Below are 13679 nucleotides of genomic sequence, written 5' to 3'. Positions count from 1 at the left end.
ACAGGTACAGGGTGTAAAAGTGAAACCTTATTTCTGGATTTAACGTGTAATACTAGGGAGGAGCTTTTGGTGTCTTTTTTTTATGTCGCCCTTAGGTTTAAGGCTTCTTGGGGTTACAGAGCATCCACCCACGAAGGAATCAGACCAGCTTGGAAATGTGGTCCTTTAGTCTCAGGCCTGGGGTTGGCTGTCTCCCAGGGCGTCCGGCTGGGACCAGGACCTGTGTGGCTTTGTCCAGTCCTCCCTGACGTACAAGGCCTCAGTCCTGCAGCCCAGCAGCCCAGGCCCCTGCTCAAGTACAGAAGCCTGGATCATTCTTAATGCTTTGAATCTGCCATCCTAGCTTGTAAGGAAATTTGTAGCTAACTCCCTCAATTGCTTGGTGCTATTTTGCATTTCTTTGGCTCGCCTAAGACTTTTAAATTACTTCCAGCTTGGCTCTGAAGACAGTTTTTGGCCATTTCATCAGAGCCTTCACACCTGCATGTAGCTTCCTATAACTTTATTGGGCCCCGAATTCTATACTGTTCTCTCCTTGAAATCGGCTCCGGTCCCATATCCTGGTCTGCCCTTTGGCTCCAGCAGTTAAGACATGTTTACTGGCTTGATTCTGGTTTTTCTTTTTTTTTTTCCGGTACGCGGGCCTCTCACTGTCACGGCCTCTCCCGTTGTGGAGCACAGGCTCTGGACGCGCAGGCTCAGTGGCCACGGCTCACGGGCCCAGCCGCTCCGCGGCATGTGGGATCTTCCCGGACCGGGGCACGAACCCGCGTCCCCTGCGTCGGCAGGCGGACTCTCAACCACTGCGCCACCAGGGAAGCCCCTGGTTTTTCTTTTAAAATAGAATTAGAGTTTAGAAAAGGGAGATGATTCAAAGAAGACCAAGGAGTGAGTAACGCTGGGGCATGAGATCATTTGTGAATAGTTGAAGGTAGAGGGTGGGGGGCTGCAGCAGATGCAGCGCGCCCCCTCCCCACACCACTGCAGGGTTCCCAAGTCGAATCTCAGCCCTGACCCCCCAGCGCTGTGCTGGGGCCCAGGGACCACGCCAATGCCAACAGGCGCCTGCCTCTTAGTTCCACCTGAGGACCAGCCACCAGCAGACAGATTTCAGATGCAGCCTTGATGGCCTCTTGGGGGAAGCTTTTCCTGTGAATTGTCTGGACACCCACCCTTCCCCCCCCCCACCCTGGAGTTGGTGGCGATCTATCGGGTGTTGTAAGGCTTTGGGGTTCTCTCTGTGCCGTGATTTCCTTGTAACACAAAAACGATGGTGCTCTTGGCCTAGCCACTCCAGCGATGGTTCTGTCATGGGCTGAGCTGTTTCCCCCACATTCAAGCATCGGCGTCCCAACCCCCAGTATCCCAGAATACTGCTACTAAAGTACCACATTGCTGTATTTGAGCTGGGCCTTTAAAGAGGTGAGTGAGGTAAAATGAGGTCACTAGGGTGAGCCCTAAATCCAGTGTGACTTGAAGATAGACATGCACACGGGGAGAAGGCCGCGTGAACATGAAGACGGCCATCCACAGCCAAGGAGAGAGGCCTGCAGCAGATCCTTCCCTGGCAGATCCCACACGGAACCCACCCTCCCGACACCTGGATCTTGGACTTGCAGCCCTGAAGCTGAGAGGCAGTAAATGTCTGTTGTCACCCCATCTGCAGTGCTTTGTGTCGGCAGCCTGAGCAAACCAGTACGGGCACCAAGGGGCCCAGAAAGGGACAGAGACCTCCAGGCCGCGAGCTCACCGCAGGAGGGAGTGGCATCCAGGGGGATGCTGACGGCGAGCGGGACCGGGACTCTGGTGCCCTTTGACCTTGGAGAAATGGCAGGTATTTCCAAGGCTCAGTTCTCCCTTGTGATGGTGATCCCGGCACCTCCACTCTGTCGGCTCAGGAGGAGTCTTGCTCCAGGTCCAGCTGTGGGATGTGGAATAGCTCTGTGGACAGTAAGTAAACCCAGGAAATGGGTTTACCTTTCTGGCAAAAAAGTTAAGTCCCCTTTGACTTGGAATTGCTGCAAGGCTGTGGTGAGGCAGCCCCAGGATCCGTGGGCTAGAATGCCAGGCGGGAAGCCCTCCCAGCACCCTCCCATGAGAATCGCCATCATTTCGGATCCCAGCAGCTCGTGTGAGTTGAGTGTAACGTGGCAGAGGCGTCTGGCTTCGGCACAGCCTCGGCGCCCATATCACCTCTCGGCATCACCTGGAGGCATCTGTCTCTATGTGCACCTGACAAGGCAACCGCGAGAAGGATTGTATTCCTCCCTTGTTCTTTTCCTAGTACTTTCCAAATAACCAGGTTCAGTTCTCCAGACTTGTCTAAGGTAGTAAGGAAGATTGAGCTACTCTGCTTTTGTTTGAATTGGCTGTTTTCCTTTGGCAGAGACTGTTCATCCACTAAATCTGTAATATTTTAGAGGAGGCACTCTAAAATATTATTCTGGTTATTACTTATTTCCTCGGGCACCCTGCAGACGATTTAATTAGTCAGGCTTGATTGCCTTCTCTGGGTCTTGCTTTTTCCTGTCACCTTTATGAGCCAATAGCCTCCTGATGGCTTGATAGAAACTCTCGGAAAAAGAAAGCCCTAATGAGTATAGATTGCCTTGCAATTTGCATTTGTAAGTGAACATTCTAGTAATGACTGAAAGCAGAAATTGTAAAAGTGGATTGATGAAGTAATTTTCCTGATCAAGGCAAGACTCTTCCATTTAAGCTGGTGCAGCCTGTCCCATTAACCCTTGCCTTCAGTTTCTTTTTATTTATGACACCTTCGTGAAATTTCGAGTTCTGGGTGCAGGTTGGGAGGCCTCAGTGTTGTCCTGTTCCATTCAGGGGGACTGGATTCCAGCCAGCGATTAGGGTGAGGGTTCACGTAGGTGGTTCTCAGTACTTTTGCTGTAAGCATCTTTTTTTTTTTTTTAAACATCTTTATTGGAGTATAATTGCTTTACAATGGTGTGTTAGTTACTGCTTTATAACAAAGTGAATCAGTTATACATATACAAATGTCCCCATATCTCTTCCCTCTTGCGTCTCCCTCCCTCTCACCCTCCCTATCCCACCCCTCTAGGTGGTCACAAAGCACTGAGCTGATCTCCCTGTGCTATGAGGCTGCTTCCCACTAGCTGTCTATTTTATGTTTGGTAGTGTATATATGTCCATGCCACTCTCTCACTTTGTCCCACCTTACCCTTCCCGCTCCCTGTATCGTCAAGTCCATTCTCCAGTAGGTCTGTGTCATTATTCCCGTCTTGCCCCTAGGTTCTTCATGACCATTTTTTCCCTTAGATTCCATATATATGTGTTAGCATAAAGTATTTGTTTTTCTCTTTCTGACTTCACTCTGTATGACAGACTCTAGGTCCATCCACCTCACTACAAATAACTCAATTTCGTTTCTTTTTATGGCTGAGTAATATTCCATTGTATATATGTGCCACATCTTTTTTATCCATTCGTCTGTCAATGGACACTTAGGTTGCTTCCATGTCCTGGCTATTGGAAATAGAGCTGCAATGAACATTTTGGTACATGACTCTTTTTGAGTTATGTTTTTCTCAGGGTATATGCCCAGTAGTGGGATTGCTGGGTCATATGGTAGTTCTATTTTTAGTTTTTTAAGGAACCTCCCTACTGTTCTCCATAGTGGCTGTATCAATTTACATTCCCACCAGCAGTGCAAGAGGGTTCCCTTTTCTCCACACCCTCTCCAGCGTTGATTGTTTCTAGATTTTTTGATGATGGCCATTCTGACTGGTGTGAGATGATACCTCATTGTAGTTTTGATTTGCATTTCTCTAGTGATTAATGATGTTGAGCATTCTTTCATGTGTTTGTTGGCAATCTGTATATCGTCTTTGGAGAAATGTCTATTTAGGTCTTCTGCCCATTTTTGGATTGGGTTGTTTGTTTTTTTGATATTGAGCTGCATGAGCTGCTTGTAAATTTTGGAGATTAATCCTTTGTCAGTTGCTTCATTTGCAAATATTTTCTCCCATTCTGAGGGTTGTCTTTTCGTCTTGTTTATGGTCTCCTTTGCTATACAAAAGCTTTTAAGTTTCATTAGGTCCCATTTGTTTATTTTTGTTTTTACTTCCATTTCTGTAGGAGGTGGGTCAAAAAGGATCTTGCTGTGATTTATGTCATAGAGTGATCTGCCTATGTTTTCCTTTAAGAGTTTTCTAGTGTCTGGCCTTACATTTAGGTCTTTAACCCATTTTGAGTTTATTTTTGTGTATGGTGTTAGGGAGTGTTCTAATTTCATTTTTTTCCATGTAGCTGTCCAGTTTCCCCAGCACCACTTATTAAAGAGGCTGTCTTTTCTGCATTGTGTATTCTTGCCTCCTTTATCAAAGATAAGGTGACCATATGTGTGTGGGTTTATCTCTGGGCTTTCTATCCTGTTCCATTGATCTATATTTCTGTTTTAATGCCAGTACAATACTGTCTAGATTACTGTAGCTTTGTAGTATAGTCTGAAGTCAGGGAGCCTGATTCCTCCAGCTCCGTATTTCTTTCTCAAGATTGCTGTGGCTATTCGGGGTCTTTTGTGTTTCCATACAAATAGTGAAATTTTTTGTTTTAGTTCTGTGAAAAATGCCAGTGGTAGTTTGATAGGGATTGCACTGAATCTGTAGATTGCTTTGGGTAGTATAGTCATTTTCACAATGTTGATTCTTCCAATCCAAGAACATGGTATATCTCTCCATCTATGTGTATCATCTTTAATTTCTTTCATCAGTGTCTTGTAATTTTCTGCATAATTTATCTCCTTAGGTAGGTTTATTCCTAGATATTTTATTCTTTTTGTTGCAGTGGTAAATGGGAGTGTTTTCTTAATTTCACTTTCAGATTTTTCATCATTAGTGTATAGCAATGCAAGAGATTTCTGTGCATTTATTTTGTATCCTGCTACTTTAACAAGTTCATTGATTAGCTCTAGTAGTTTTCTTGTAGCATCTTTAGGATTCTCTATGTATAGTATCATGTCATCTGCAAACAGTGACAGCTTTACTTCTTTTTTTTCCAATTTGGATTCCTTTTATTTCTTTTTCTTCTCTGATTGCTGTGGCTAAAACTTCCAAAACTATGTTCAATAATAGTGGTGAGAGTGGACAACCTTGTCTTGTTCCTGATCTTATTGGAAATGGTTTCAGTTTTTCACCATTGAGGATGATGTTGGCTGTGGGTTTGTCATATATGACCTTTATTATGTTGAGTAAAGTTCCCTCTATGCCTACTTTCTGGAGGGTTTTTATCATAAATGGGTGTTGAATTTTGTCAAAAGCTTTCTCTGCATCTATTGAGATGATCATATGGTTTTTCTCGTTCAATATGTGAATATGGTGTATCACATTGATTGATTTGCATATACTGAAGAATCCTTGCATTCCTGGAATAAACCCCACTTGATCATGGTGTATGATCCTTTTAATGTGCTGTTGGATTCTGTTTGCTAGTATTTTGCTGAGGATTTTTGCATCTATTTTCACCAGTGATATTGGCCTGTAGTTTTGTTTTTTTGTGACATCTTTGTCTGGTTTTGGTATCAGGGTGATGGTGGCCTCGTAGAATGAATTTGGGAGTGTTCCTCCCTCTGCTATGTTTTGCAAGAGTTTGAGAAGGATAGGTGTTAGCTCTTCTCTAAATGTTTGATAGAATTCTCCTGTGAAGCCATCTGGTCCTGGGCTTTTGTTTGTTGGAAGATTTTTAATCACAGTTTCAATTTCAGTGCTTGTGATTGGTCTGTTCATATTTTCTGCTTCTTCCTGGTTCAGTCTTGGAAGGTTGTGCATTTCTAAGGATTTGTCCATTTCTTCCAGGTTGTCCATTTTATTGGCATATAGTTGCTTGTAGTAATATATCATGATCCTTTTTATTTCTGCAGTGTCAGTTGTTACTTCTCCTTTTTCATTTCTAATTCTATTGATTTGAGTCTTCTCCGTTTTTTTCTTGATGAGTCTGGCTAATGGTTTATCTTCTCAAAGAACCAGCTTTTACTTTTATTGATCTTTGCTATCATTTCCTTCATTTCTTTTTCATTAATTTCTGATCTGATCTTTATGATTTCTTTCCTTCTGCTAACTTTGGGTTTTTTTGGTTCTTTCTCTAATTGCTTTAGGTGTAAGGTTAGTTTGTTTATTGGAGATGTTTCTGGTTTCTTAAGGTAGGGTTGTATTGCTATAAACTTCCCTCTTAGAACTGCTTTTGCTGCCTCCCATAGGTTTCAGGTCATTGTGTTTTCATTGTCATTTGTTTCTAGGTAGTTTTTGATTTCCTCTTTGATTTATTCAGTGATCTCTTGGTTATTAAGTAGTGTATTGTTTAGCCTCCATGTGTTTGTATTTTTTACGGATTTTTTTCCTGTAATTGATATCTAGCCTCATAGCGTTGTGGTCGGAAGAGATGCTTGATATGATTTCAATTTTCTTAAATTCACCAAGGCTTGATTTGTGAGCCACGATATGATCTATCCTGGAAAATGTTCCATGAGCACTTGAGAAGAATGTGTATTCTGTTTTGTTTTTGGATGGAATGTCCTATAAATATCAATTAAGTCCATCTTGTTTAATGTATCATTTAAAGCTTGTGTTTCCTTATTTATTTTCATTTTGGATGATCTGTCCATTGGTGAAAGTGGGGTGTTAAAGTCCTCTACTATGATTGTGGTACTGTCGACTTCCCCTTTTATGGCTGTTAGTATTTGCTTTATGTATTGGGGTGCTCCTATGTTGGGTGCATAAATATTTATAATTGTTATATCTTCTTCTTGGATTGATCCCTTGATCATTATGTAGTGTCCTTCTTTGTCTCCTGTAACAGTCTTTGTTTGAAAGTCTATTTTGTCTGATATGAGAATTGCTACTCCAGCTTTCTTTTGATTTCCATTTGCATGGAATATCTTTTTCCATCCCCTCACTTTCAGTCTGTATGTGTCTGTAGGTCTGAAGTGGGTCTCTTGTATATAGACAGCATATATATGGGTCTTGTTTTTGTATCCATTCAGCCAGTCTGTTTCTTTTGGTTTGAGCATTTAATCCATTTACATTTAAGGTAATTATCGATATTTATGTTCCTATTACCATTTTCTTAATTATTTTGGGTCTGTTATTGTAGGTCTTTTCCTTCTTTTGTGTTTCCTGCCTAGAGAAGTTCCTTTAGCATTTGTTGTAAAGCTGGTTTGGTGGTGCTGAATTTTCTTAGCTTTTGCTTGTCTGTAAAGGTTTTAATTTCTCTGTCAAATCTGAATGAGATCCTTTCTGGGTAGGGTAATCTTGGTTGTAGGTTTTTCTTCTTCATCACTTTAAATATGTCCTGCCACTCCCTTGTGGCTTGCAGAGTTTCTGCTGGAAGATCAGCTGTTAACCTTATGGGGATTCCCTTGTGTGTTATTTGTTGTTTTTCCCCTTGCTGCTTTTAATATTGTTTCTTTGTATTTAATTTTTGATAATTTGATTAATATGTGTCTTGGCATGTTTCTCCTTGGATTTATCCTGTATGGGACTCTCTGTGCTTCCTGGACTTGATTAACTATTTCCTTTCCCATATTAGGGAAGTTTTCAACTGTAATCTCTTCAAATATTTTCTCAGTCCCTTTCTTTTTCTCTTCTACTTCTGGGACCCCTATAATTCGAATGTTGGTGTGTTTAATGTTGTCCCAGACGTCTCTGAGACTGTCCTCAATTCTTTTCATTCTTTTTTCTTTATTCTGCTCTGTGGTAGTTATTTCCACTATTTTATCTTCCAGGTCACTTATCCATTCTCCTGCCTCAGTTATTCTGCTATTGATCCCTTCTTGAGAATTTTTAATTTCATTTATTGTGTTGTCCATCACTGTTTTCTCTTTAGTTCTTCTAGGTCCTTGTTAAACGTTTCATGTATTTTCTGCATTCTGTTTCCAAGATTTTGGATCATCTTTACTATCATTATTCTGAAATCTTTTTCAGGTAGACTGCCTATTTCCTCTTCATTTATTAGATCTGCTGGGTTTTTGCCTTACCCCTTCATCTGCTGTGTGTTTCTCTGTCTTCATTTTGCTTAACTTACTGTGTTTGGGGCCTTCTTTTCACAGGCTGCAGGTTCGTGGTTCCCGTTGTTTTTGGTGTCTGTCCCCAGTGGCTAAGGTTGGTTCAGTGGGTTGTGTAGGCTTCCTGTTGGAGGGGACTAGTGCCTGTGTTCCGGTGGATGAGGCTGGATCTTGTCTTTCTGGTGGGCAGGTCCACGTGGTGTGTTTTGGGGTGTCTGTGGCCTTATTATGATTTTAGGCAGCCTGTGTGCTAATGGATGGAGTTGTGTTCCTGTCTTGCTAGTTGTTTGGCATAGGGTTCTCAGCACTGTAGCTTGCTGGTCGTTGAGTGGACCTGCGTCTTGGCGTTGAGATGGAGATCTCTGGGAGATTTTCGGCATTTGATATTACATGGAGCTGAGAGGTCTCTTGTGGACCAGTGTCCTGAACTTGCCTCTCCCACCTCAGAGGCACAGCCCTGACTCCTGGCTGGAGCACCAAGATCCTGTTGTCCACATGGCTCAGAATAAAAGGGACAAAAAAAAGAAAGAAAGAAAGCAGATAAAATAAAATAAAATGAAGTAAAATAAAATAAAGTTATTAAAATAAAAAATAATTATTAAAAATTTGTTTAAAGTAATAAAAAAAGAAAGAAAGAAAGAAGAGAGCAACCAAACCAATAAACTAATCCACCAATGATAACAAGTGCTAAAACCTATACTAAAAAAAAAAAAACACACAAAAAACAAAACCAGACAGACAGAACCCTAGGACAAATGGTAAAAGCAAAGCTATACAGACAAAATCACACAAAAAAGCATACACATTCACAAAAAGAGAAATACAAATATATATATATATATCGTTGCTCCCAAAGTCCACCTCCTCAATTTGGGAGGATTCGTTGTCTATTCAGGTATTCCACAGATGCAGGGCACATTAAGTTGATTGTGGAGATTTAATCTGCTGCTCCTGAGGCTGCTGGGAGAGATTTCCCTTTCTCTTCTTTGTTCACACAGCTCCCGGGGTTCAGCTTTGGATGGGGCCCCGCCTCTGCGTGTAGGTCACCTGAGGGCGTCTGTTCTTCACTCAGGACGGGGTTAAAGGAGCCGCTGATTTGGGGGCTCTGGCTTACTCAGGTTGGGGGGAGGGGGGACACGGATGCGGGTCCAGCCTGCTGCGGCAGAGGCCGGTGTGACGTTGCACCAGCCCGAGGCGCGCCGTGTGTTCTCCCGGGGAAGTTGTCCCTGGGTCACGGGACGCCGGCGGTGGCGGGCTGCACAGGCTCCTGGGAGGGGAGGTGTGGAGAGTGACCTGTGCTCGCACACAGGCTGCTTGGTGGCGGCGGCAGCAGCAGCCTTAGCGTCTCATGCCCGTCTCTGGGGTCTGCGCTGATAGCCATGGCTCATGCCCGTCTCTGGAGCTCCTTTAAGCGGCGCTCTTAATACCCTCTCCTCATGCACCAGGAAAAAAGAGGCAAGAAAAAGTCTCTTGCTTCTTCAGCAGCTCCAGACTTTTTCCCGGACTCCCTCCCGGCTAGCTGTGGTGCACTAGCCCCCTTCAGGCTGTGTTCATGAAGCCAACCCCAGTCCTCTCCCTGCGATCCAACCAAAGCCCGAGCCTCAACTCCCAGCCCCCGCCCGCCCTGGCGGGTGAGCAGACGAGCCTCTCAGGCTGGTGAGTGCTGGTCGGCACCGATCCTCTGTGTGGGAATCTCTCCGCTCTGCCCTCTGAACCCTGTTACCACGCTCTCCTCTGTGGCTCCTAAGCTTCTCCCCTCCGCCACTGGCAGTCTCCACCCGCAAAGGGCCTTCCTAGTGTGTTCAAACCTTTCCTCCTTCACAGCTCCCTCCCACTGGTGCAGGTCCCTTCTCTATTCTTTTGTCTCTGATTTTTCTTTTTTCTTTTGCCCTACCCAGGTATGTGGGGAGTTTCTTGCCTTTTGGGAAGCCTGAGGTCTTCTGCCAGCGTTCAGTAGGTGTTCTGTAGGAGTTGTTCCACATGTAGATGTATTTCTGATGTATTTGTGGGGAGGAAGGTGGTCTCCACGTCTTACCCTTCCACCATGTTGAAGCTCCTCGCCGTAAGCATCTTTGCTGCACTTTCTTCGTGTAACTAATTGGCTGTAGGGCAGTTTTGCTGTAAAAGATAAAACAACAAAAGATAAAAAGAGGTACGTTAAAAAGGGCATAATGAAACAAAATTAAAAGGCTTTATTACGAAATAGAAAACATCTGAATACATTTAAGATGTGTGTAGATTGATTTGTCTTCCAGGTCATTGTATTTAAAAAATTTATTTATTTATTTATTTATTTTTGGCTGTGTTGGGTCTTCGTTTCTGTGCGAGGGCTTTCTCTAGTTGCGGCGAGCGGGGGCCACTCTTCATTGCGGTGCGCGGGCCTCTCACTGTCGCGGCCTCTCTTGTTGTTAAGCACAAGCTCCAGACACGCAGGCTCAGCAGTTGTGGCGCACGGGCTTAGTTGCTCCGCGGCATGTGGGATCTTCCAGGACCAGGGCTCGAACCCGTGTCCCCTGCATCGGCAGGCAGACTCTCAACCACTGTGCCACCAGGGAAACCCCAGGTCATTGTATTTTCTACAGTTTTTTTGCTTGTTGATTTCATCTCCTTGTTTGGCATCACACTTTTTCTTTTTCTCTAAAATTTCTTCCTTCATTAAGAGAGGTATCGGTTTCCAAACGTTAGGATGGGTGTTTGTACCTGAGCTCTGGACCATGCAGTGCCAGTCTCCACACTGCTGTGTGCTCGTGGCAGGTCGTCACACACCTGCTGATGGATGTTCTAAAGTTCTATGGAAAATGTGGGTCCAATTCTGTGTCTCTGAGGCCCTCAGCCTCATTCTCCTCTAATCTAATGTGTTTCAAAAGAAGAAACCAACTCTTGGGGCAAATCATCATCATCTGTCAGCTTGATAAAGCCATCAATAATGCCACTAACCAAAGAAAAATGCTGATGCCTCTCAAGCAGGTGAAACCAAACTGTCATCCAGTTATTTTATGTTTCATGGCAAAGTTGTCTTACAGTCAGTTAGTTATGCAGTGAAAATGTTTATGGCAAAAATGCTTGAGGCAAAGAAGCTTACGGCAAAAAGACTGGATACATATGTGAGTTATGACATGCAAATAGTTTTGTTTGACATGTTTGTAAACAGGCTGATAGATGCTGCCCTGTCGTTTACTAGGGGCTATTGTCATAGGTCCGCTGTGAGGGAGGGTGTTGTTACAGGCTGTACTGTGTCCCCCAAATTCATACACTGAAGCCCTAACACCCAGCACCTCGGATGTGACTGTATTTGGAGATGGGATCTTTAAAGAGGTGATTAGGGTAAAACAAGGTCATGTGTGTAAGGACTGATATCCTTTTTTTAGATAAATTTATTTATTTATGCATGTATGTATGTATTTATGGCCATGATGGATCTTCATTGCTGCATGTGGGCTTTCTCTAGTTGCAGCAAGCGGGGGCTGCTCTTCGTTGCAGTGCGCGGGCTCTAGGTGCACTGGCTTCAGTAGTTGTGGCACGTGGGCTTAGTAGTTGTGTCTCACGGGACTGATATCCTTATTAGAAGAGGAGGTCAGGACACAGACACGTGCAGAAGGACAAGCCCGTGAGGACACAGGGAGGAGACGGCCGTCTACACGCCGAGGAGCAAGGCCTCAGGAGGACCCGGCCCTGCCCACGCCTGGATCTGGGATTCCAGCCTCCAGGACTGGGGACAGTGAATGTCTGCTGTTTAAGCCGCCCGGGCTGCGGGCCTTCGTTACGGCCTGAGGAGACTCGCACAAGAGTGGAGCCGTCTTGGGTGATGCACTCAGTTTCCCTTGACCCTGAGGGTTAATAATAGTTAATAATAGTTAATAATAGTCACATGAAGTTAAAGTGCTAACGATCATTTAGTGAGTATCAGCTGTGCCAAGTGCGTTACACATATTTCCTTTTAAATTCTCGCCTTCTCCGGTGCCCTAGGGCCATCCCCCACCTTGTGGATGAGGAAGGCTTGGCTAATGCGCTCCAGCCACGTGGCCAAGGGTCAGCTCTCTGCGACTTGAGGGCCTGTGCTGTCGCCGTGTCTCTGGGCGTCTCCTGTCCCCTGTCCTGTCAAGTCCTGCTGGAGTGTCTGGTGCGTCTGGATGTCCGTGTGGTTAGAGAGGGGAGAGACTTTGAGCGGCTGTCTCAGCCCCGCCACCGGGGAGGGTGGTGGTAGCACTTGGATGTAACCATTGACCGCCCACGGGTTCCACCATTCCAGCTTGCGGGCAGCGGCCGCCCATCTGCCTTCCTCAGAGAGGAGGCTCAGAGGTCTCTTTATCCCCTCCGACCTCCTGGGATGCAAAGGTGCCTCACGGGTTCCCGGCCCCTGGACCTCCCCTCAGGCCTCAGGGCCTGGTTGTTGATTAAATGCAGGGGGAGCACAGCCTTCCAAAGCTGTGATCAAGGGCGCCCGCCTTTGGCGTTTCTGAAGCGTTTCTCGATGTGCGGGAGGAGACGTCGGCCGGCTTGGAGCAGAGCAGGGACTGGGAAAATGGCAGCCGCGGGCTGTGCTGACTCTGCTTTGCTCGTTGTGTCCCTTCTCAGCCGTGGGCACGTGGCGCCCCAGGTGGGCTGCACCTGGACACGTCTGCTCTCAGTTGCCTTATGGGTCGACCGCTTGCAGCATCGTGGCATATGAGGCCTGTGCCGGGCTGCGGAGAGAGAGCCGCCCACCCGGACAGGCCTGGCCTTTCACTGTCCTGCTAGAGGCTCTGCTCTCCGCTCTCTTATTGCTCTAACTAGGCAGTCAGCCCTTCCTTGCGGCTCTGGGCTTTGACATCCGAGGGGGTGGAAGAGCCCTGCTTGGAAGCTTCCTTCCTCGCGTGTCTCCCCAGAGAAGCAATGGGTCCAGCAGTCAAGGAATCAGAAAGGGAGATCTGGGTTCAGAGTCTGCCTCTAAGCTGTGCAGCGCTTGACACATAACTCGCCCTCTCTGGGCGTCAGTGGGCTCAAGTGTAAAGACAAGTGACACTGTCTGAGTGTATGGGGTTTGTGACTTACACACGCACTGACTGACCACCCAGGATGCACCAGGCACTGGGATAACGCTGCTGGATGGGGAATGGGAACCCATCAGAGCCAAAGGGAGATGGACGGTGCCCGGGAAACCCTGGACAGTGCCTGGGAGTGGTCGGGGCATCTCGTGGGAGACAGGGAAGCCAAAGTCAAGAGGAGGCTCGGGATCAAGAACCCAGAACAAGGTGCTGAGGAGGGCGGATGGTTGATGGCTTCAGGCCCAGCACGTTGGCTGCATCCGTCACCCAACCTGAGCTCTTGGGCAGAGGAGGGGAGAACTTCGCCCCTCTCTTCCCGTCCGTGGTCACTGGGTCCTGGTGTTGACAGTTGCGCCCCGTGGTCCGGCAGCTTCCAGGGGCTCAGCCTTCATCCAGGTGGGAGCTGTGCTCCAAGAACCCCAGGGTTTGCTCCCACTTGCCTTGACCCATTGCTTGATGGAGTGAGGTGGGTGACACCCCCTTCCCCCTAGAGAAAAGGTCAGGGCCCCAGGTAGACTGCGTGGACCCAAGCTCCACCTGGACATTGCCCAGTTCGCAGCCAGTGAGACTGGGCAGGGCTCTGATGGAGGAACGGATGGGACCCTGGGCACCATCACTGTGTG

This window comes from Kogia breviceps, chromosome 7, assembly GCF_026419965.1.
Source record: "Kogia breviceps isolate mKogBre1 chromosome 7, mKogBre1 haplotype 1, whole genome shotgun sequence".
Taxonomy (NCBI): domain Eukaryota; kingdom Metazoa; phylum Chordata; class Mammalia; order Artiodactyla; family Physeteridae; genus Kogia; species Kogia breviceps.
This window is presented reverse-complemented; position numbering follows the sequence as displayed.